The 21,834-nt window shown below is 42.3% G+C and overlaps 1 pseudogene; it reads left to right on the top strand.

The window, feature by feature from the left end:
• The first annotated feature begins 301 nt into the window (after positions 1-301).
• On the top strand, positions 302-16,912 carry LOC116918580 (annotated as a pseudogene).
• Positions 16,913-21,834: the final 4,922 nt, after the last annotated feature.

The following is a 21,834-nucleotide window of genomic DNA, read 5'->3' as shown; positions in this document are numbered from 1 at the left end:
ATTGGAAATTATGCGAAATAATTTTTCAAAAGATTTCTTTGATTTGGCCAACTGATATTGATCTTTTCTCATCCTGCTGGAACAATCAGTTAGACAACTTTATATCATGGAAACCCCAACCGTCAGCCTTTACATTTGATGCTTTCTCCATCTCATGGAAACCGTGGAGAGGATATGCTTTCCCTCCCTTCTCTATTATCCCCAGGTGTCTTGAGAAGTTAAGAAGAGAACAATCCACGATTATACTCGTAGGTCCCGTCTGGCCGACACAGCCGTGGTTTCCAATATTATTGGAACTGTCATGCGATACGCCACGTATTCTGCCACAAGAAGAACGTCTTATCAGATCAGCGAATGGGGAAACGCATCCCCTCGTCACCAACAGATCTCTCATCCTAGCCGCCTGGAAGCTGTCCGGGAGGACTTCAGACAGCAAGGCATTCCGGAACAAGTGGTCAACATTTTGCTGGCCGGAAATCGTTCCTCCACGGATTCTGCTTACCAAAGCGCGTGGAAGAATTGGTCAAGTTGGTGTCTGGAACGGGATAAAGATCCCATGCAAAATGATCTAGTAGCAATCCTTGAATTTTTAACTGATCTACACAAGGCTGGTAAGTCTTACAGCACTATCAACCTCCATAGATCGATGCTGTCAACAACCCTTAAACCAGTTAGTGGAATTAATCTTGGTTCAGACCCTACTATCATTAAGTTATTTAAAGGTCTGTACAATTTAAACCCTCCGAAGCCAAGATATAATTCGACCTGGGATCCCGAAACGGTCCTTAACTACATGGCATCTTCAGAAAGTTGTGATGACCTAGACTTTAAGAAACACAAAGGGCCAACGCAGAAACTGTGTGTGAAAGCATATGAAGACAGGAACCTTTGCCCAGTTCATGCACTTCACAATTATATTTATCTTTCAGATTGCCTAAGAAATAATCAAAACTCGCATTTTCTTTTCATAGGTTTGGTAAAACCGTTTAAACCAGTAACTGGAAACACAATAGGCCGCTGGATTAAATCCTATTTGAAAGAAGCCGGAATTGATACGAAAATTTTTTCCGCCCACTCCGCGAGAGGGGCATCGGCCTCTAAAGCCGTTGCGAATAAAATGTCAGTAGATTCAATCATACGCATAGGGCGCTGGTCGAATCATTCCACCTTTCAACGCTTCTATAACAGAGAGACCCCATCAAATACAGGCTCTCTCTCTTTGGACAATTTAATTTCACATTCAGTTTAGGAGTTTTTTTCCGTAAAGCTTTAAAATCACCCTTAGGGTCGAAGCGTAATGTTTTCATATAATTTTGAATTGCTTGAGGGATCGTTTACGATCCCGATTAGCAATTGTAATTATATGGAATAAATGAAGAAGAGACCCTAACCCTCACTCTCTTGCTTCGATAATAAAAAAAAAAAAAAAACTATTTTGAATGATTAATTAATTGTCTTTTTACAGTGGAAGAGGCAGAGGCGGAAGGAGTTCCTATGGCTTCTACACCGAAATAAAGAATGGAAGCAGTCCAAGAAAATATATATATATTTCGCACTTGCATCTACCTTTGGTCGCTAAAATTAGTCTGACTAGGAGGGCGGTTTCTAGACCGCAAGTTAAAATTTTGTAGCTGTGAAGGGCTGGGAATAAATTCGTCTACACCCTTAGGGTCTCTTCTTTATTTATTCCATATAATTACAATTGCTAATCGGGATCGTAAACGATCCCTCAAGCAATTCAAAAATAAGGAACAGACTTTTGCGTACTAGGCTTACGATGGCATTCAAGGTGCTATAAAATAACACAGCAGAAAAGTTATTTACATTAGAAATTTAAATTCCAAAAACCCTTACCAAATTTTTAACACACCCGCCGGGTGTGTTGTGGCAAAAAAAATTTTTAAAAAAGGATTTTTTTTTTTTTTAAAAAAAAAAAACTCCCCTTTTCAAAATTCCCCAATGTTTTACAACACAATTTGTGAGAAAGGGGTTGTTGAAAAGTTTTCTAATGTAAAAACTTTTCTGCTGTGTTATTCTCATAAAATCTAATAAATACAAAGTAAACTAGGTTATATGGGCTAAAAAACTAGAGTATATGGGGATTTTAATATTATTTCGTTTATATGCAGCATAAATTTTAATATGACGCGTACCGCCATAAGCGCCGTGTTAAACACGGCGAAAAAATTTCGACTCGGAAACCGATTTGAGTAACTCCTAAATTTAAAAAAAAAGTAAATCTACATAAAAAACATTGAAATTTGAAACACACGTTTATTGACATATAAAGTTTGATTACATGTAATCAAAACAATAAAATATTTACAATTAGACCCCCATTTCCGATTTTCAATTGCAAATTTAAATGTGATCCTACAGTACGATTTTGTACGGGTTTTTTACACTTACTTAAAATGTAAGTATAAATAGTGCTAAAAAAAATATTTCAAATAACTAATTGTCCTAGGTATAAGAGCTAAAATGACCATACTATTATGCGCAAAGGGTCGGTCGTCATATTTTGAGATTTTTACGGCCAGTTTGTCCCGGTGTTAGAAAGTTTGAAGGCTGTAGGGATTTAAAAAATTTTTGATGGGGTATTTGACGGAATGTGGATTTATGGGAATGGGTATTCTGGTGTTGTATTTGTCCAGTGACTTTCTGGCATCTTCAGCTGATAGTTCCCGCTGTTTGGTCGTTTTTTCTACAGGATGGGCAAAGTGGATCTTTGAGGTAGTTGAGCGTCATGGGGTGGTCCTGTGAGCATATCCTGCATTTAAGTCTATTTTCTCATGTCGCTTAGGTGTGTCCAAATCCTCAGCATCTGAAGCATTGTCTGGGTTTCGGTATGAATTTCCTAACCACAAATCTTTCGTGCGCTAGTATAACGTATTGGGGGAGTGAGGCTGAACTAGAGAAGGTCAGGGCCACTGTTTGGGTGGGATGGTTCGTTTCTACAGTGGTGAATCTTTTGACATGTTTGACACCTTGGTCGGCCAATAGATCTAGAAGGTCCTTCTCTGAATTGTTGATCGGGATCCTGTGGATCATTCCTTTGTCTTGTTGTTCGGACTTAGCAAGGGTACAGTTTCCTGCACAAAAATCCGAACACCGATTTAATTTTTTAAAGCCACCTATTGGCGGGGTAGTGGGTTTTTTGTTTGTTTTTCTTTAAGGGGGAGGGTAGACGGGATGATGGACATGACAGGGTAGGGTTGGGTAAGTCTAGACATTTTAAAAAGGTGCCTTAAGGTATTACGCTTTAAGGCAAGTTACAGGTCGGGACATTTTTGCAACCCCCAGGGTGGTGTGTTTTTTAAAACGACAGTTGGAAATTTAGGGCTTGGGCTTGGTAATGTTGCTTAACGAAACAATTTAGCTTATGTTTCAGCTGCCTGTAAATGTTTACGTCGATGTCAATGGCGTAGTTGTAGCGTTTCTGAATATAATGCTGGAGATCGGTGTTCGATTCCAGATGAGGTAATGAGTTAATATGGTTAAGTTAAAAACGAGAAATTCTCGTTCATATATAAAACAAATTTTCATCGAGCAATATGTGCTTTTTTTGTTTATTAAATAATTTTAAAAATAATAATCTCCTTCGTTCTAGAGAAATTAATATTCCCAGCAAATTCGAATGAAAAATATTATAACAATACCAAATATTTAGCAATTCCTTATTGGAAATCGAACACTGATCTTCGGCGTAGCAATCAGAGGCTCTACACATATGCCATCGGTAACGATATAATTGTGCACAGGCAGCTATCTAATTTATTTGGGTAAGGAGTATAACACAGCCTAAGTCCAACATTTCCAACTGTCGTTTAAAAAAAACACACCACCCTAGGGGTTGCAAAAATGTCCCGACCTGTTACTTGCCTTAAAGCGTAATACCTTAAGGCATAAAAAAAATGTCTAGACTTACCCAACCCTGCCCTATGTGTCCATCACCCCGTCTAACCTCCCTCTTAAAGAAAAACAAACAAAAAACCCTTTACCCCGTCAATAGGGGGCTTTAAAAAATTAAATCGGTGTTCGGATTTTTGTGCAGGATACTGTACATGATATTAAGAATTCGTTGACTGACCTCAGCGCAATAAGTTGGCTATTTAAATTGATTTGTAAATAAAATGTTAAATGTTTTTGTACCCTGTCTGCACCCGTTTCGTGTATTACATTGTATTTTACTATTTTTATTGATTTCCCTTCACTTGCACACACTTATTTGAGTTTGGGCAAGGCCTTATCAGGGTACAAAACAATTTAATCGGGTTGTGGAACCGGTTACACCCCGTCAGTGTCAATTGAGAATTAACATTAATTTAAATGAAAGCATACCGTTAAGCCATATAAAAAGTGAAAACAAAATTAAAAGTGTAAGCGGCATTGTATTGCAAGAAAGAAAAAACAATTAATATAAGCAAGCAAAAGAAATAAAGGCCCCGACCTGCCCCGACCGTTCGGCAGCGGCAGTGCTGGTAGATAGGGGAGGGACCATGTTGTACCCATTGTACAATTGCTCGAGGTCGCGTAAGCGACTGAAGAGCAGTTAAGATTGTATGTTTAATAGAGAAGACCGCAACCTTGTGTGTTGACCCCTTTATTACCCAACTTTTTAACGCACAAACAAAGAAAAACGAGTCTACCCGCTAAGTTGCCGCCCCCTCAGATCTCAGACCTTTTCAGGTGACGAATAGAAAAAATTTCTCAGTTATTTTTCTACTCTCCGGATTTGAAGCCATTTCCACTGTTGAATGGTCCTTGTTTCCCCTAGAATGACTTTGTATGAATGATCCGCCACGCCTGAAAGGAAGAGAAGAGATATTAGTCAAGTGGGCCGGGAAGGGCGGGGAAGACCAACAAGGTTGAGGTCTTCGCTATTAAACATACAATCTTAACTGCTCTTCAGTCTCTTACGTGACCTCGAGTAATTGTACAATTGTACGTTAATTGCTCGACCTCAACCTTGTGATTTCGAAGCATTTAGGTGATTGTAGCCAGTCCGTCAAGTTCCAGTTAGTTAACCGGGCGTTGAAAGTGCTTTGAAAAAAAGGACTCTGCAACCCAACTGCCTGCTTTGAGGAAGCGCTCTACAGGGATTCCTGCCGCAAAGGCTTTAGATACTGCGACCTTTCTAGTAGAATGTGCTGAAAACATTTTGGTTTTGATCCCGGCACTGGCTAAGACTTCCTTGATCCAGCGGGCAACAGTGGATGCCCCAACCGATTTGTGAGGAGGTTTTAAGCCTAATAGAAGCCTATTACCGTGGACTTGGCTTCTGAAGTCATAAGACCTGATCAAATAGGTTTACATGCAAGTCACGGAACAAGTGAGAGATTCCGCATCAATCCGCGTGAGCGTAAAGGACTTCAAAGGGCCACGGTGTTGATTCTTATGTAGATTGGACAGCGCAAATTTTACCCCTATGTCACTCACAGTGATCGAATTAAAATCGATAGCCGCCAGTTGGGAAACTACATAAGGAAGACAGGGCCAGAAGGGTTGACAATTTCAAAGACAGATGCTTGAAGGGTAAACAGGTGTTAGGACCTAGAGATTCCAAATAAGCAATCACAACGTTAAGATCAATCCACTGCATTTAGCCGATGGCGGGTTCAAAGCAAAAATACCCTTCATCAATCTTACCACTAGCGGATGCTTGCCCACATCAAAACCTTTGATCTCACCAACGGCCACCGACAACATTGACCGATATACATTAACTGTCCGGTAAGCTTTCCCGCTTTCTGCGAGGCCACACAGGAAGGATAGAACTTCATTCAAAGTAGGTGACAGGGGATTCTGATCCCTCTAAATACTCCAATCAACCCAAGCGCATCATGCGCTTTGGTATGTAGCAGATGTGGAGGGACGATCTGCGGCCAGGAAATACTTCATGACACCTACCGGAAGGCCTCTTGTCTCATAATTACTCCTGATAACCACCAAACGGTCAGAAGTAGCCCGCCGTACGACAGTAGAGGTGTGGGAGTCCGGCCGGGTCGACTAGAAGGCCCCCTTCGTGTGGAATAAGTAATGGCCTCTTGCATGCCAGCTCTAAGAGAGAGAGGAACCATGGCTGCGTTGGCCAATAAGGCGCTACCAACGTCAGCTCGGCTTGGTCTTTCCTGATTTTTTCCCAGGCATGGCTGGATCAGGGAAAAAGACGGGAAGGCGTAGGCCTGCATATGATGCCAATCCAAACTGAACGCGTCGATCACATGGGCCACCGGTTGGGGATGCCAGCTCAGAAGTATTTCCAGCTGACGATTCCAGGCTGAGGCAAACAGGTCTATCGATAGAACCCAGTGACAACTGATTCTCAAAAAGACAGTCGGGTCGAGCCTCCAGTCACTTGCGTCTAGATGGGCTCGGAATTGAAAATCCGCTTCGCGGTTCAGTGCTCCGGGTAGGCAGACTGCGTGGAATGAAACAGAACGAATTTCACACCAAGAAATTATACGCTGGCTAATGTCGTTGAGAATAGCCAACTTGGTATCACCCTCTTTATTAACATAATTGAATGCTGTCACATTATCCATCATAGCGGATCGAGACCTTCGATGCTCTGCTAGCGAATGACTCCAGGGCATGAAGGGCCGCAACAAGCTCAAGTTCGTTGATGTGGCGGCTCAAATCCTTAGAGGTCCACGGGCCACGGGTCGCACTGTTGTTTTATATGGCACCCCATCCGGTTCAACAGGTGTCGGAAAAGATTAATAACGTTGGTCTCGTGGAGACCAAGTTGCTGACCGAAACTGCTGGGACGGTTCACGTTTCTCAGCTTGGCGTCGTTGTCGGCGTCCCTCACCATACTGCCAAGAAACGAACGCCCAAATAGCTCGTCGCATTCGTCCGAGTCAAAGCGTTCAGGATATTTCAGGAGAGACTCGAATCTAGGGTCGGTAAACTTCAGAATATTCTCTCGTCTTTTGGCCGTAAGGCTAGCGAACGCGTGACCAGCAGGCGTAACGTGTCGTTGCAAGCGTCCGAGATTTCCAAGCTTACATTTGCCTGGTCCGCTGACATGGACTCTGAGATGAAGAGTAGAGGGCGGGCGACGTCCAATAATTTGTACTGAATTGATGTCAAAGACTTCTCTTTTGCTCCAACTTGCTGAGTTCAGGTCCCTTTCTCTCTTTCATTCTTTGGGCCATGGAATGGTTAATCTTAGGGCACTGGAGAGTGACTGACTTTAAAAAAAAATCTGGCTCATAACGCTTGCGAATCGACTTCGCATCCGAAGGTTGGAGACATGTAAGCATATAATTGCGAAATTTCTTGCTTCGTGATCTCCCAACCGTTAACCTCTTTGCAGCCGGTTCGTCCGACGAAGTCCACTCGTCTCTAGGGCGCTTTCTAGAAAGGTGGCGAGGTGCCACTTCTTCAGGGTCGATGAAGTAAAAAAATCCCACCTTCTGTTGAGGGGAAAGGCTCCTGCTGCTGCTGCTATGGTTGCGTTCATCGTCTGTCTCCTGACTCGAGGCCACCACAAAGCTTCGTCTGTGAATGTGACCCGATCTCCTTGAGTCGGCTGATGATGAGCTAAACGCATTAGACGATCTTGACGATCTAGGAATTGCTGACTTTAAGCCCTTGGAAAAAATAAAACCTGCGTTCTCAAAAGCTGAAAAAGGTCTGAGATCTGAGGGGGCGGCACTTTAGCGGGTAGACTCGTTTTTCTTTATTTGTGTGTTAAAAGGCAGGGTAATAAAGTGGTCAACACACAAGGTTGAGGTCGAGCAATTAACGTACAATGACGGCTACACCCAGCTTGTGGTAGAGGGGCCTGAACTCTACCAGGGGTCGAATTCCGAACTTTTTTAAAGACTTTTGACTTGAACTTGACTTGAAACAGTCTTAGTTAAGTATGACTTAAGTCAAGTATTGGGCTGAAGTTCGTAACTTTAATTTTCAAGTTGAAGTGTGATTCCGAACAAAAAAAGCTCACTTTATTTCCTTTACTTAACTAAGATTATTTACTCGACTTAGGAAATTCACTTGACTTGAAATTGGCAACTGAGCCAATGAGAGAAGGCCTACTGAAAATATTTCTTAATTTAGCAGCAAACGCTTTTTCATTTTATTAGAGAGTGAAAGGAACTTAAACGAGTAAACAAGAATTGAGCCGTCGACCTCCTAGTGGTTTTAAGTTTCGATTGTGCTTTTCAACTTGTGCAATGAGTCTTCCAAAAGGTACAAAAAGATCAAGAGATGTGTGGCTTGAAAAAGAAACTTACACGATGCTGGAAACTTTTATTATATACAAGGTACCGTGTGAATCATGTCATTTGAACTAAAGAATTACTATAATTTTGATTTTATCATCACATCACATATGCTTTTTCGTACAATATTTGACGTTGAATCCGAATATGAGTTCCGTCAATGGACCAATGATGACCAATGATGCCTGGAATACGGGCTATTTCTGCAAACTCGCCTTTCAACTATATAGGGGAGACTGGAGTATGCCGGGACACCGGGTCAAGAGGGACAGTAGGGGGAAAAATAGTAGATTATAATAAAATTAAAAATTTTTTTAGAATGTTATTTAGATACATACAATCTACTTTAACATGAAATTTGGTTGAGTTTTGTCAATAACTGTATCAGTTATTAACAAAACTAAAAAAACGGTTTTTTTTTAGTTAATTTAGTCTCCGCCATTTAATGTTTCTAGAAAAAAATAATCGCAAATGGCATGTAAATTTAATATGGAAATGAAGCTTAATCATTTCTTTATCGTTAAAAACAAAAATTATAATTTTCGATCAATTACTGTAGATAATATTAACGTTTTAAAAAAATAGTCTTTATCGGGAAATCGGGACAGCTGTTTTTGACTAAAATGGGACATTAGTGGGCGGGTTTGGCCTTCAAGCCCATCACTCATCACCGAGCTCATGACGCCATTACTGTTCCTTACAATGATAACAAGCAATCGATTATTCAGCATATTAATCGATTACAATAAGTGCAACCCCCATCTATCTCGTAATAAGGGTTTTTTTATCATATAAGAAAAAATTTTTATTAACACAATAATCAAATTGAAACATTTATTAACTTATAGAGTCTATGCAGTGGGACGCTATTTCAATTTTTACAAATTTTTTTATTGAATTTTAAGGTGAAAACGGAGGACGTCCCTCACCACCCACCCTAGTGTCCTCACTTACCCCTCAAAATAGGCTTCTCCCGCAAATCTAAGAAAACTTTAAAGGTCTTATATGGGAAAATGGTTTATTATTAAATTATATAAAAAATATGGGGGGTACATTACAGTATGGAATACATAAAAACAAAATAATAAATTGATTTAATGATTAGTTTGGGAGATATAGGGGGAAAACGAAAACCGTCCCGGCTTACTTCAGTCTCCCCTATTTAACAAAATTTTACTAACATATAAACTTACAAATTTAGAATGTTTGCTCACGTCATTTAGGTTATCGGGGAATCGAATATGATTCGGTGATATAAGCCATAAGGCTAGGGATACTGCAGAAATGGACCGTGAAACAGACGATTGGCTGTATCGAAGAACATTTCCTATTCCAGTTTGGAATGTTCCAGTTGCATAGAATTGTAATGCAATCAGTACCATGTCAAGTGGAAGTAAATTCCTCTTTGCTGCTGTCTCTCGTTTTGGTAAAATGTCTGTTACCAGTGCTATTAAATATAACAGTTATGGTAGGAATATTCAATATACAACAATTCATGTTCAATTTAAACCTGTTAAATATTATATGGAAGGTCGATCGAATCTAAATGTCCTCGTTAACTTTTCCGCGGAAAAATAACTTAAAACATCTTTCCGTGTTTGGTAAAATGGGATAAGACGACGTTTTCTTGCACTGCGTTCATCGGCTCGTTCTGAATTAGCACTTTCTGTTGAGGAATCGTCAACATTGTCTGTAAAATTATCTAGATCTTAAAAAAACCCATCAATTACGTCAGTATGATCCGCCATTGTGTAAACAAAAACAATAACACTGCCCATTTCCCCCACAACTTAGGCAAACTTAAGCCTTAAGTCAGTTTCAAGGCACCTAGGAAGGTACCTTGAGATTTCGGAGACTTAACTAAGTTTGGGGACTCGACTTTTGCGTTTTCAAGTACAAGTTTTCAACTTGACTTGAGATTTTTGTGCTCGGAATCCTACTTGGATGAAAGTCTGAAAAAATTTTCCAGTCAAGTCGGAAAACCACCTAAGTCAAGTCCAAGTCCAGTAAAAAAGGACATTCGGAATTCGACCCCAGGTACCTGAACTCCACCAGGCAAAGTAAGACAGAAAGTCCTGGGGTCGAATTCCGAACGTCAGAAATCATAACTCATTGCTTGTTTTCTTTCTATAATTTCGAGTTCAGTTGTCAATCATCAAGAACATGCAATTTTGGTTGATAGATGGCATTGTAAAAAATAAAACCTTTCGACATCGACTTTATAGAAAAACAAACTGAGATGCGGTTGCACTTTACTATATTTTGATTCAAACTAAAGATGAGTTCGGATGTTTGAGATGGAGCGAGATTCAAAGGGATGATAAAGAGTGAGAGTGACCGATTTGAACAACGTTTGTATTGAGACTGAGTTCGAGTTATCTGTATCAAAAACCAGGCGAAGCCTTTTCTTGAGCCACAGGGAAAAGACCAAAAAAAACAAGAGGGGGTTGAGAAATACAAAGTCCATAGTTTCCCCAAGGCCTAAAGAAACGTCGACTGATGTTGGGCCTAAACAAAGAGAGAAGGGATGCTCAAAACTGAGGTCGGGAATAAATTTTCCAGCAGGCATCTGAAAATTTCGGTTCAGTTGTCAATGAGTAAGAACTTAGGATTTTTGGTTGATAGATGGAGCCGGTGGCTCGCCTTTTTTACCTTTCTTCTACAATAAAAATAAAAATACTGTAATGATGTCAATCAGCGGAACAAGCTAGACGTCAATGAGTGATGAACCGAATGTATGTAAGAGATCTGTTAAGTATGGAGGGACCTAAGTGACGGGTGTGTACTGGGACTCGGTCGTGCATCTCCTGTCCGTAGCTCAGACAAAAGGTAAATAAAGGGGAGGATGGGAGGCCGTGAAGTAGCCGACGGGCAATGCATTATTGGAATATCGCAAGTCATCACAAATATCTCCTTAAATTATACGTTACGTAAAGAAAAAAATTATGTTGTTACAATCGCCTTTTAAATCTGCATTTAATGATTTGTTTTTGTGAAAAGAGTTCACCTGACAAGCTTTAACACGGCGAGATAGGGACAGAATCCTGTCCTTAAGTTTTAGTAGTCCATGCACTAGCCCCCCTGTAGTTGAAAGATTTTGGGATGCGGGGGGAGGGGTTGCTGGTGTCGTCTGCTACTACAATACTGCACCCCGTCTTTATTGCTAGGGGGAGGGGCTGTTGTCGTGTTCTTCACGGAATGTAGCCCTCCCCCCCCCCCTTCAAATCTGGGGGGGGCAATGTTTGGGGGGACTCGTGTCGGGGGAGACTGCTGTCAGATGGGGATTGTGTCGTGGGAAGATGATGTCGGTACACCCGTGGGAGGCTACTGTCTTTGACTTTGATTTCGGTGCCAAGGCTGGCCTTGGTCCAATGATGGCGCTCTTAGACCAGCTGACGGGTTCTCTTAGAGAGTACCCCTAAACACCACCGTCGTTGGGTGAATTCTTCCGTCGGGGATGTTTATACTACAGCATTGGGGTGGGGCGAGAACTTGTACATACGTGTTTAGGGTTTAGTATTTAGTGTTTTTTCTTTCTTTTTTTTTTGATAGACAAAGTAGTACTGCTTAAGATTTTTTTTGGGTTGGGACGTGTTAAGGGTTTCAGTTGCGTTGTCAGAAGCATGGCTGGGTGTTGGTCGCCATTCAGTTTTTCATAGTTTTTTATTCCTTTCTATGATTTATGGATGCGTACAGTTGTTGGTTCGTGTAGTTTTCTGTTTAGTATCAAGTGTTTTTGTTTTTGTTTTTAGATTCATGCGATAAAGTCTGTGGAAATGAGGTACTTGGCCAGTGCTTGTTGGATTTTACACTGAGCCGATGCTGAAATTTTTATGTTAATGCCTAGGGTGGATGGTAACATGGTAAGTCTACCCTGATCGTTAGGTCCTTTAGTGAGTTGAACAGAATTTCCCTTTGATGTCTGTAATGAATACAGGCGCGTAGGGATGACCAGACCCATATTGGACACTTCCGGTTTTTTTCTTTTATCTCTTATCTCCCTACAGCAATTACCTTATTTTTTAGAAATCATTCTTTATTCTATTCCTTACCTCTTCTAATTTTTTCATTTTTTATTACGAAAAATACAAAAGTTAAAAAAATTTGAATTTTTCACCCTTTCTTTTCCGACCCGGGATTAACTTGGACAGACGCATGTACCAGGTTAAACGGGGTATTTACTGAAGGATATGATGGATCAAAACAAAACAAAAATTACATATTTAAAAATTGGGACAATAAAAATAAAAAAATTTCCTTCTTGACATTCCGCTGCCCACAATGCCCTTTTTCTTTCCTTCGCTTTGGAAATTTCTCGTGGCTCAAAGCAACAGTGCAATCTTTCTGTGATGGTGTCAATAAGTACGTCATATGCCTTTCTGGGGTCCCTTATTTCCTTAAAACTTTTCATTTCTAGTTAGTTCACGATCAGGTTTGTTAACGATACTTTGAAAAGTTATCTTCTTTTTCGCTACCGATACCCAGAAATTTGTTGGAACACATTGTGTAATTCACATGTTAGTCAATTAGCCAATATATTAACTCACAGATAAATACATGCATCTTAATAATTGTAGGAGTACAGTATACATGTCAGGGTACAGTATACACCCAGGGGACAAAACAATAATGATGATGTTGAAGTACTTGTCACAATTAAGTGTAAAAGATCAGTGAGTGAGCAAAAGATTGACTGACAGCAAGAAAGCAAAGAGAGAGAGAGGGAAAGCATAAAGAACGGTGTTGCTAAACGGCATCCTTCGGTTTTGCAACCAAGTGGGTTTACGCAACCGCACATGTTGGAGAATATATTTGGGATGCGCAAATTACAATTTCAACAAAGTGTTTGTATCGGCGATGCCGATTCTGATACATTTTTTGGCCAGTATAGGTATCGCAGATACCGATACTGTTACCGATACTAAAAAAACTAAAAATTTTTTTAAATTTCATTGCAATTCAACGGCAGCACTTGATGGCTATCCATGTGAAGCTGAACAAACAGCCTTCGTAGATAGCTAAACGAACACCAAAGATCGCAAATCATTACACGACTTGTTTTTAAAGATTCTACCAACCTCATCATCATCGTGGGAAAATTTGTTTTTCGGGTTTGAAACAGGATTAAGGGATGAAAAAAAATTTTAGGGCTAATTGGTATGTAATAGAGGATCTATAGGTCTAACTTCGCGGACCGCTATTCCTTCGATCGATTCCGCCAATTTTTTTTTTGGGGGGGGGGGGAATTTCCGTCTTGTGGTGGGTAATGGAGGGAAGGGTTGCAGTTGAGGTGTACGCCGACTATGACGGGTAAGTGCTAACTTCCCAGTAGCCAGTACTCGCCGAGCTGAATGTTGGTTAGATGAGCGATATTTTGTATGGTGAATATTAGGTCGATTGTTGATGGGAGACGGTTGGGTGTTAACCACGGTTCCCGGGTTTTTAGGGGTTGTCAGTCGGAATTTGTGTTCATAGTGGAGGTAATTTGTTATTATTCTCCCGCTTTTGTTGCTTGGGTTGTGGTCATTCCAAACTGGTGAATGGGCATTGAAGTGGCCGCCGATTATTGATCGGTTGCTTGTGCTCTGGAATAAGTTTTAATATTCTTCTTCATTGGATGCATTTCCAAGGATGAAGACTGCACTGTGCAGTAGGCTGATACAATACCCAGGTATCATTTGTCCCTGAGTTGGATTGAGATGCCCAATGCTTCCAGATTTTGGTTTGTTATAGCAGTGTCTTTTGGTGTCAAACCCAAGAGTTCCCATAGTATTGTTTTGGTTTGAGAAACTACATCTTAATTCTTCTTCTGGGCCGTCGTTTCCATTAGTTTCTTTAGGTTGTTCATTTCCTATTGGATCTTATGAGTCCTTCTAGTTCAACTTTAAAGCGTTCAAATCCGACGTTTAATTGTTCTAAATTGTTTTTCAAGTTGGCTGTCTCCTACCCTAGTAGAACAAGAAATTATAGATAGGTGAAAGACACAAAGTCATATTTTATTAAGCTATCTTGCAGATGTCGCTTTATTAACTTAATGTCATGTACGAAAGTTATCTTTTGAGATAACCAAAATAAATCTTAGGAAAACATTTATAACACGATAGATAACAAAGTTATTTTTCTTTTCGTACTAGCTGACCAGACGATACCGAATATACAAAGCGAAATAAAAAGTTTACTGCCACAAAAATCTGTGTTAAACAACAGTATTACAAACAGTTCAGAAAAACACAATTCAATTAAAAAACATAAACAAAATTAGTAATTTTTTTTTTTAGATTCAGGTTGTTTTGGCTATTACCGAAGATCCGAGACATTATTGCCAATTGGAAAAATCTGCGTAAGGTTCTTCAGATGCAGTTTTTATAGCTCGACGCTCGAAAGCAAATTTGGCGTTCTTCAGAAATGACTTGGTCTGATCTTCGAACTAAGAGTTTTCCATTGAAGCAAAATCCCTATTTTTGGTGATTCCTCCTAAAACATAAAAAGAGGGAATGATTTTACTATACTTTTACATGCATGTACAAATATACTTCGAATGGATTTTGTAATGAAACAATCCTTGATACTTCGCTTTCTCTTTCCATTAATATAACTCTTTTATCTGGTCTACCTAGCCAGTTTAGATCTTTTTCTACTGATTCGTAAAGTGCAACACCCCAAGCCCTCCTGACGTAATCACCAATACAGTTTTAGGCTGTTTTCCTTTTCTCAAGTCTCTTTATTTTCAAGACCTAGATGTTTCCAGCAAAATAAATAAAACATCTAGCATAATTACAAATAAAACTATAAAAAATCCCACAAATTTGTTAAAATGATTTTTATCTTGCTTAAGATCTTGTTCAAATTTTTCAAATTCATCAAGAGTTTTGAGGGGAAGAGATAAGCCGTCTTCCCCGTCACTTGAAATGTTCTCGGTAGCTGCATGATGGTTTTTTCCATTACTGTCAACTTTTCCTTCATTTTTGGCCAACGTCGATAGAACTACCTTTACTGCACTAAGATTGATCGCTATAGAATGTTGGTAAACAAATTATTATTACTTACTGCAACTACTTACTTTTATTCTGAGTTGTATGAGAAAATTATTGGCTTTTCGTCCCATTACTATCTTGTAATGGTGAAGGTTTTGAAGTTTGAAGACCCAAAATGCTCTGCTGCGTTGTCAAATGATTTCCAGTAGAGAATAGCGTATCATCTAAATACAAATAGAGCAAGTGACTGACGCGTACCCCCTACTGTTTTACGAACGCACCTTACTATTTTAAGAGAGAAATTGCGGCTGGCAACCATGTTGATCTCGAAACAAACATGGCTTCCAGCCGCAAAAGCTTATCTTAAAACACCAAGGTGCGTTCGTAAAAGAATGGGGGTACGCGTCAGTCACTTGCTCTATAGCCTGGCGGGAAAACCGGGAATGAAGACAAACAATACAAACATACCATCTATCACTTGGCTGTTTTCATCTATGCTGCTATCCAGCCCATTCATGTTTCCATCCATAAGTTCATCATCGAAAAGTCCATTTGAACTCTCCCAGTAAGGCAAAAAAAAGTTGAGCAAGGTTGTTTTTCCATCGTCATCACCTATTGTTGACGTGGTGATGTCACAGCGGCGATAACTATACTTGACTCCTATGTGATAAGGGCTTTCCTCTTTCTAATGATCCCTTTCCTTTTTCTTTTCATTAAGAGAAGTTAGAATTCACACCGTAACATAGTTGACATAACAAATGCTACAATTTTCGACTATCGTTTCGATTACGACTACCCAGAGTTTCCTTATCCTTATTATGGCGAAGATTACGACCAGTATCGAGAGAGATCCCCCTTGAGAAGACACGACGTTCTAGACCCTTATCATTACGTACGTGGTATGCCACAAGGCAAGTTTTATCCCGATCAAGCTGATCTTTTTCGAAGCCACCCCAACTATGATCCTCGATTCTATCCAACGCATAACGATTACGAAGACTAGTGCTACGACGAGTGGGAGGACGAAGAGGGGGGCGGACAGGTAGAGACTGGTCGCCAATGGTTACCAAAAAACCCACCGGGTGCAGATCAGAAAGCGTCGGGGACAAGTAAAGGTAAAGCATTATCGGGGAGTCTAATCCAAAAACCTTGGCAGTCGAGGAGCCCGGACCAGGCACTTCTACCCGAGCTGCTACCTTGTTAGAAGCAGATGGCCTGAGTTTGGGTTCCAAAAAGCAGGTCGAATCAGCCGTAACCGACATCCCTCACTTAGTGTCAAAAGAGATTTGTGAAGAAATTTCGTCCTTACTAGTTAACGGGGTATCTACGGAACAGTCAAAGCAGACCTCAAAAGAATTTCCCTTGTCATTTGAAGTGCAGGGTTTTTCACTCATGCCACCAAAACTGGACGGCTGTATGAGTGGTCGGGCACGGGAGAAAGGCCTTTTTAAGATTGTTAGTGCGAGAGAGGAGGCACTCGTAAAGACACAACTTAAAATCATGGACATCGGTCCTCCGCTAATCGATTTGTACTCACGAATAGCAAATTTGGTCGAAAAATCGCCGGAAATGATCCTTGCGGGCCGGGCGATCAAGGCCGCGTTACAACAGCGGGGTCGAGCTTATGCGCACGTTTCCAAGAAGCGACGGGACGCAGTTATTAGCGTGACTGACCCCAGAGTCGATTACTTGCGGAGCTTATGCTGAAGGAAGCGAACCAGGACGAGACGTTGGTGAAGCGGGATTTGGCGGTGGCAGCCGTGACCCACGGGCGGAGGAATCCGTTCCGTTCAACCAACCGGGGGCAGTCAAACGAGCCACCCGCCCGTCAGCCCCAATTTTTCGAGTATCAACACGGTGAGCGGGGCAGAGGACGTGGCCGGAGAGTCTTGTCGGATCATGGGGGTCCCCGTGGTCGCGGTGGGGCAAGCAGAAGGTACGATTCATCTCCCCTTTCCCTCTCTGTATCCTCCTTATGTAATGCAGAGAATGTCAAAGTTGGCGCTTTTGTATTCCGAAAAAAGGGAATGGATTTAGACCTATTGTCAATCTTAAACCACTTAATAAGTTCATTGTTTACGAACATTTTAAAATGGAAAACCTGGAGACGGTGCGATATTTGGTAAGGGAAGGGGACTGGTTCGTCAAACTTGACCTTAAGGACGCATACCTGACGGTCCCGGTAGATTGTTCGCAACAAAAATATCTCCGTTTTGCATGGAGGGGGCGGATTTACCAGTTCATGTGTATGGCATTTGGTCTCTCCCCTGCCCCACGCAGTTTTACTAAGCTGTTACGGGTGGTGGTTGCCTTTTTAAGAAAAAGGGGCGTACGCTTAGTCGTCTACCTTGACGATTTCTTAATTATGAACGAAACAAGGGAAGGTGCGCTAGCTGACCTCCAGGCTGCCTTGGATTTATTACAGGCGTTGGGTTTCTTGATTAATTGGGAAAAGTCCGTTAAGGAGCCATCCAAAACCATGGAATATCTGGGGATGGTTATAAATTCGGTTCAACTATCGTTCGCTCTTCTGGCCTCAAAGGTTCAGGATGTCAAAAGAATGTGCGAAAGGGCTCTGTCTAGCGAGCAGGTTATTTTGCGCGACGTAGCTTTAATTTTAGGGAACTTCACGTCGGCCATCCCTACAATTCCCTTTGCCCAATCGCACTACCGAAATATGCAGCGTTTTTATATAGGTGAATCGCAAAAAGCGCCCGGGAATCTTAATGTACGGTGTTGCCTCTCCCCTGAATCTAGGTTGGATTTGGAATGGTGGGTGGTTAATCTAGATAAAGTCAACGGAAAGGAATTCTTTCCAAAGATACCGGATTTAGAAATTTATTTGGATGCCTCGATGACGGGATGGGGGGCCATTTGCAACGGGGTCACGACGCGGGGACCATGGACGGCAGATCAGACTTTAATGCACATTAACAGTCTCGAACTCCTCGGCGCGTGTATGCCCTGCAATCGTTTGTTAAAAATTCACGGGAGCTTTCTGTCAAAATGTATTTGGATAATTCCACGGCGGTATGCTAAGTAAATAAGGGAGGGGGCACGAAGTCGGCCGAGCTAACTAATATAGCCAAAACACTGGCAGATTTTTGTGAGCAGCGGCAACTCATAATCATAGCAGCTCATTTGGCGGGTGAGCTTAATATCGAAGCGGATAAAGAGTCACGATTTGACACCGATTCAAGCGACTGGAAGTTAGATCAGGTGGTGTTTGGGAAGATTCAGGACATTTGGCACACCGAGATCGACCTGTTTAGCTCTCTCTGGAATGCCCAGCTCCCAAAATTTGTTTCATGGCGGCCACAACCAGGGTCAACGGCTGTCAACGCCTTTTCAGTCAATTGGGGGGATTTTATGGGCTATGCGTTTCCTCCATTTACCCTAATCCCAAAATGCCTCGAGAAAATTAGGAGGGAATTGGCTAACACCGTTATGGTTTTTCCAGTATGGCCGGAGCAGCCTTGGTTTCCAATTCTGCTGGAACTCACATGCGACATTCCCCTTCTTCTGCATCCGTCCTCGACTCTGTTGGTGTCACCCAAAGGCAAGCCACACCCTCTACTGAAAACCGGGGCCCTACAATTAGCCGTTTGGATGTTATCCGGGGACAGTTCCGCCGGAAGGGGTTTTCGGAACCACTGGTCAAGCTTCTCGTGGCCAGCAACCGGACTTCAACACTTGCGACATACGAATCAGCCTGGAAGCGTTGGAGTTATTGGTGTTTTCAACGGGGTGAAAATCCCTTGTCGGTATCTTTAAACTCAGTTTTGGAGTTTCTAGCGCATTTTTACCTATCAGGCAAATCCTATAGCCCTATTTATGTCAATCGGTCGATGCTCTCCAAAACACTTACGTCTTTCAATGGCAATCCAGTAGGGATTCACCCACTAGTGAAGAATCTTCTGGATTATGAAATATGGATTACACCATTTCACTTCTAAAATCATGAGAAACCACTGGGATGATTTCGTGGAATTAAGTCAGCTGGCTAGCTATCCTATCACGGAACACCCGGCTGCCTTCCGGATGACTCCCACGATGCAACAGGTCGTGGTAGTCGTTCTGAACATCACACCTGTAACTATCACCACTCCAGATCAAGTGCTTGATCGCGTGGCAGATTATGTGCGGGCAAAGAGAAATCTGGCCATTGAAGAGCGTAGGCAGGGACCATCCGAGTCATTTGACGAGTTTTACATTGGGCTACTCCGTCTAGTCGATGTGACTGATTTATGTGCGACTTGTGCGGAAACAAGACTGGTGACGCGCATCATTTCCGGAACTCGGGACGAGGAATTGGAAACGCGGAAAGTGAAAATGATTAGCCATCAGTTCTTTTCTTCACTTACCAACGGCGGTTAATATTTGCCGTAGTGAAGAATCGGCCCGGGCCAACAAGCGCACCAGCAGTGGGCAATCCGGTGTCGTAGCCATTTTATCGAAGTGGGTCAGCTTCGAGCAAGGTCAATCCGACCGTCAATCGTCCAAGGAGTGCGGAGCGTGTGGCCGGGTGTCTCACGCAGGCGGAAAGGTACCCAGCAATGGGTAGGTCATGCTATGCTTGTGGGAAGCAAGATCACTTTCCTCCGAAATGCCCTAATCGTTAACTGACGAAAGATAGTGGAGAAAGTAATGGTGGTGGAAAGGGCAGCGGTGGCGGTGGGGGCGTAGCAAAATCCAAGATGGCCCATATCGTATCGTTAACGTTCATGCTAATCATCAGCAACGCAAAAAACCGTACATATCGTTGGAGGTGATGCATGCTGATAGAACTGTTACGGCAACAATAAACAATGCGATCCCCGATCAAGGCACAGAAGTCAGCGTTGGCGGGCTGGAAATGATTTCGGCATGGCATTTGACAGAGAAAGACCTGATGTCATCGGCATATAACCTAATATTCGAAAATCGTTCCACTCAACTTTTATCCATCGAGCAGTGAAATATTACGGTCCGCTATGGTAATCGGAGTGCACAAATCACCGTGGTATTTCGCCCTGAAATTCAAGACTTGCTCGTACTCCGACTAGACTGCATCGAGCTCGACACCCTACATCCGGACTATCCTCAAGCTCTGTCACTTGTCCAAGCATCAATTTCAAATCCCACGAGGATTTCATCATCGAAGATGCCGACCGTGTCAATTATTCCGCCAGATACAGATTTCCTTCGCGACGTCTTCATCTTATTAGAGCAGACTACGGATCAGATTACTGCAGTTCGTTCAGCCATCGTGGGCGAGTTTAGTGACGCCTTCGACCATGAGAAAGGACCGAGGAGAATGATCGGGCAAGAAATGGTCACAGCTACGGGATGGCGTGCCGTACTATAATAACGGAGCGCGGTTAATCGCATTTTGAGACCGGATGGTAGTAAAAGGATTACTGGATGCACTGGTGGCCAACGAAGTCGTCGCACCTGTAAGTGAACCATCAGAATGGGTGAGCCCGTTGGTTGTGATTATAAACAAAAAAGGAAAACTCCGGCTTTGTGTTGACCAAACCAGACTGAACTGATTCGTATTACAGCCGAAACATCTAACCCGCACGTCAAGCGATGCCATGGCGGGAATCGACAGTGAATCACGGTTCTTCAGGAGTTTCGACGCTACTTACCGGTATTTCCAAATACCACTGCATCCGTCAAGCCAACACTTGACCACTTTCATGACGCCCTGGTGACGATTCAAATTTCTTAAGGCACCAATGGGCCCTTGCAGCTCCGGGGATGAGTGCAATAGGCCCGCGGAAGCAGCTTTCGTGGCACTCGCCAACACGGTTCGCGTAGTCGACGACCTACTCCGTTTTGACCGTACATTTACATTGCACGTAGTAGGAGTGTGTGCAATTCTCAAGGCAGCACGAGACGCGGGTTTTCAGTTCAGTTCAGCATCGAAAAATTCCATTTTGCCAAGGATCCTTTATTCTGGGTTGGATTCGACATCCAGCATGGAGGCGTTACCATCGAGGAGCCAGTTAAAAACTCTCGCCCATTTTCCACGCCCAATGAACATCATCGAGCTCAGATCCTTCATGGGTTTGGGGGAACAGCTGACAGGATTTTCCACTGAAGTGGCGATAGCAACTCCTCAGCATAAAAATCCGTATATCTGGATGCTAGATTATGATCAAGCGTTCGAGGCAGTCAAGAGGGCATTGGTCTCCCCCCAGTTTTAGTGCACTTTGACCCTGCACGCGAAACCACCATTCACTGTCGGAACGCAGACGCACTGAGACGCCGAGCTTCATGAAATTACTAATGATGGCTGGAACGACTTCTCGAACAGATGCATCACGCCTCCATTGGTGAATTAAAGTCCCTGATAACCGATCGGCATAAACGAGTACATGGAAATAACCCGATTTAAATAAATCCGTTGATACGTCGTGATGAGAGAGGGTCGTTCATCATGGGCTCTTGACAATGGTTGGGCACACTTTCTTGGCATCGGAAGAGCACTCGATTAGCATCCTGATGTCGTAAAAATAGTTCTACATGCGACAACTAGGGGCGTGCGGGTATGCGCCATTCTTTGTAAGATTTCGCGCATTTGGAGACAAATGCAACCTAAATTTGCATGATTTTCAAGTAGAAAAACAACGCGCCCCTAGTTG

This window comes from Daphnia magna, linkage group LG9 (assembly GCF_020631705.1).
Source record: "Daphnia magna isolate NIES linkage group LG9, ASM2063170v1.1, whole genome shotgun sequence".
Lineage (NCBI taxonomy): Eukaryota > Metazoa > Arthropoda > Branchiopoda > Diplostraca > Daphniidae > Daphnia > Daphnia magna.
This window is presented reverse-complemented; position numbering and strand designations above follow the sequence as displayed.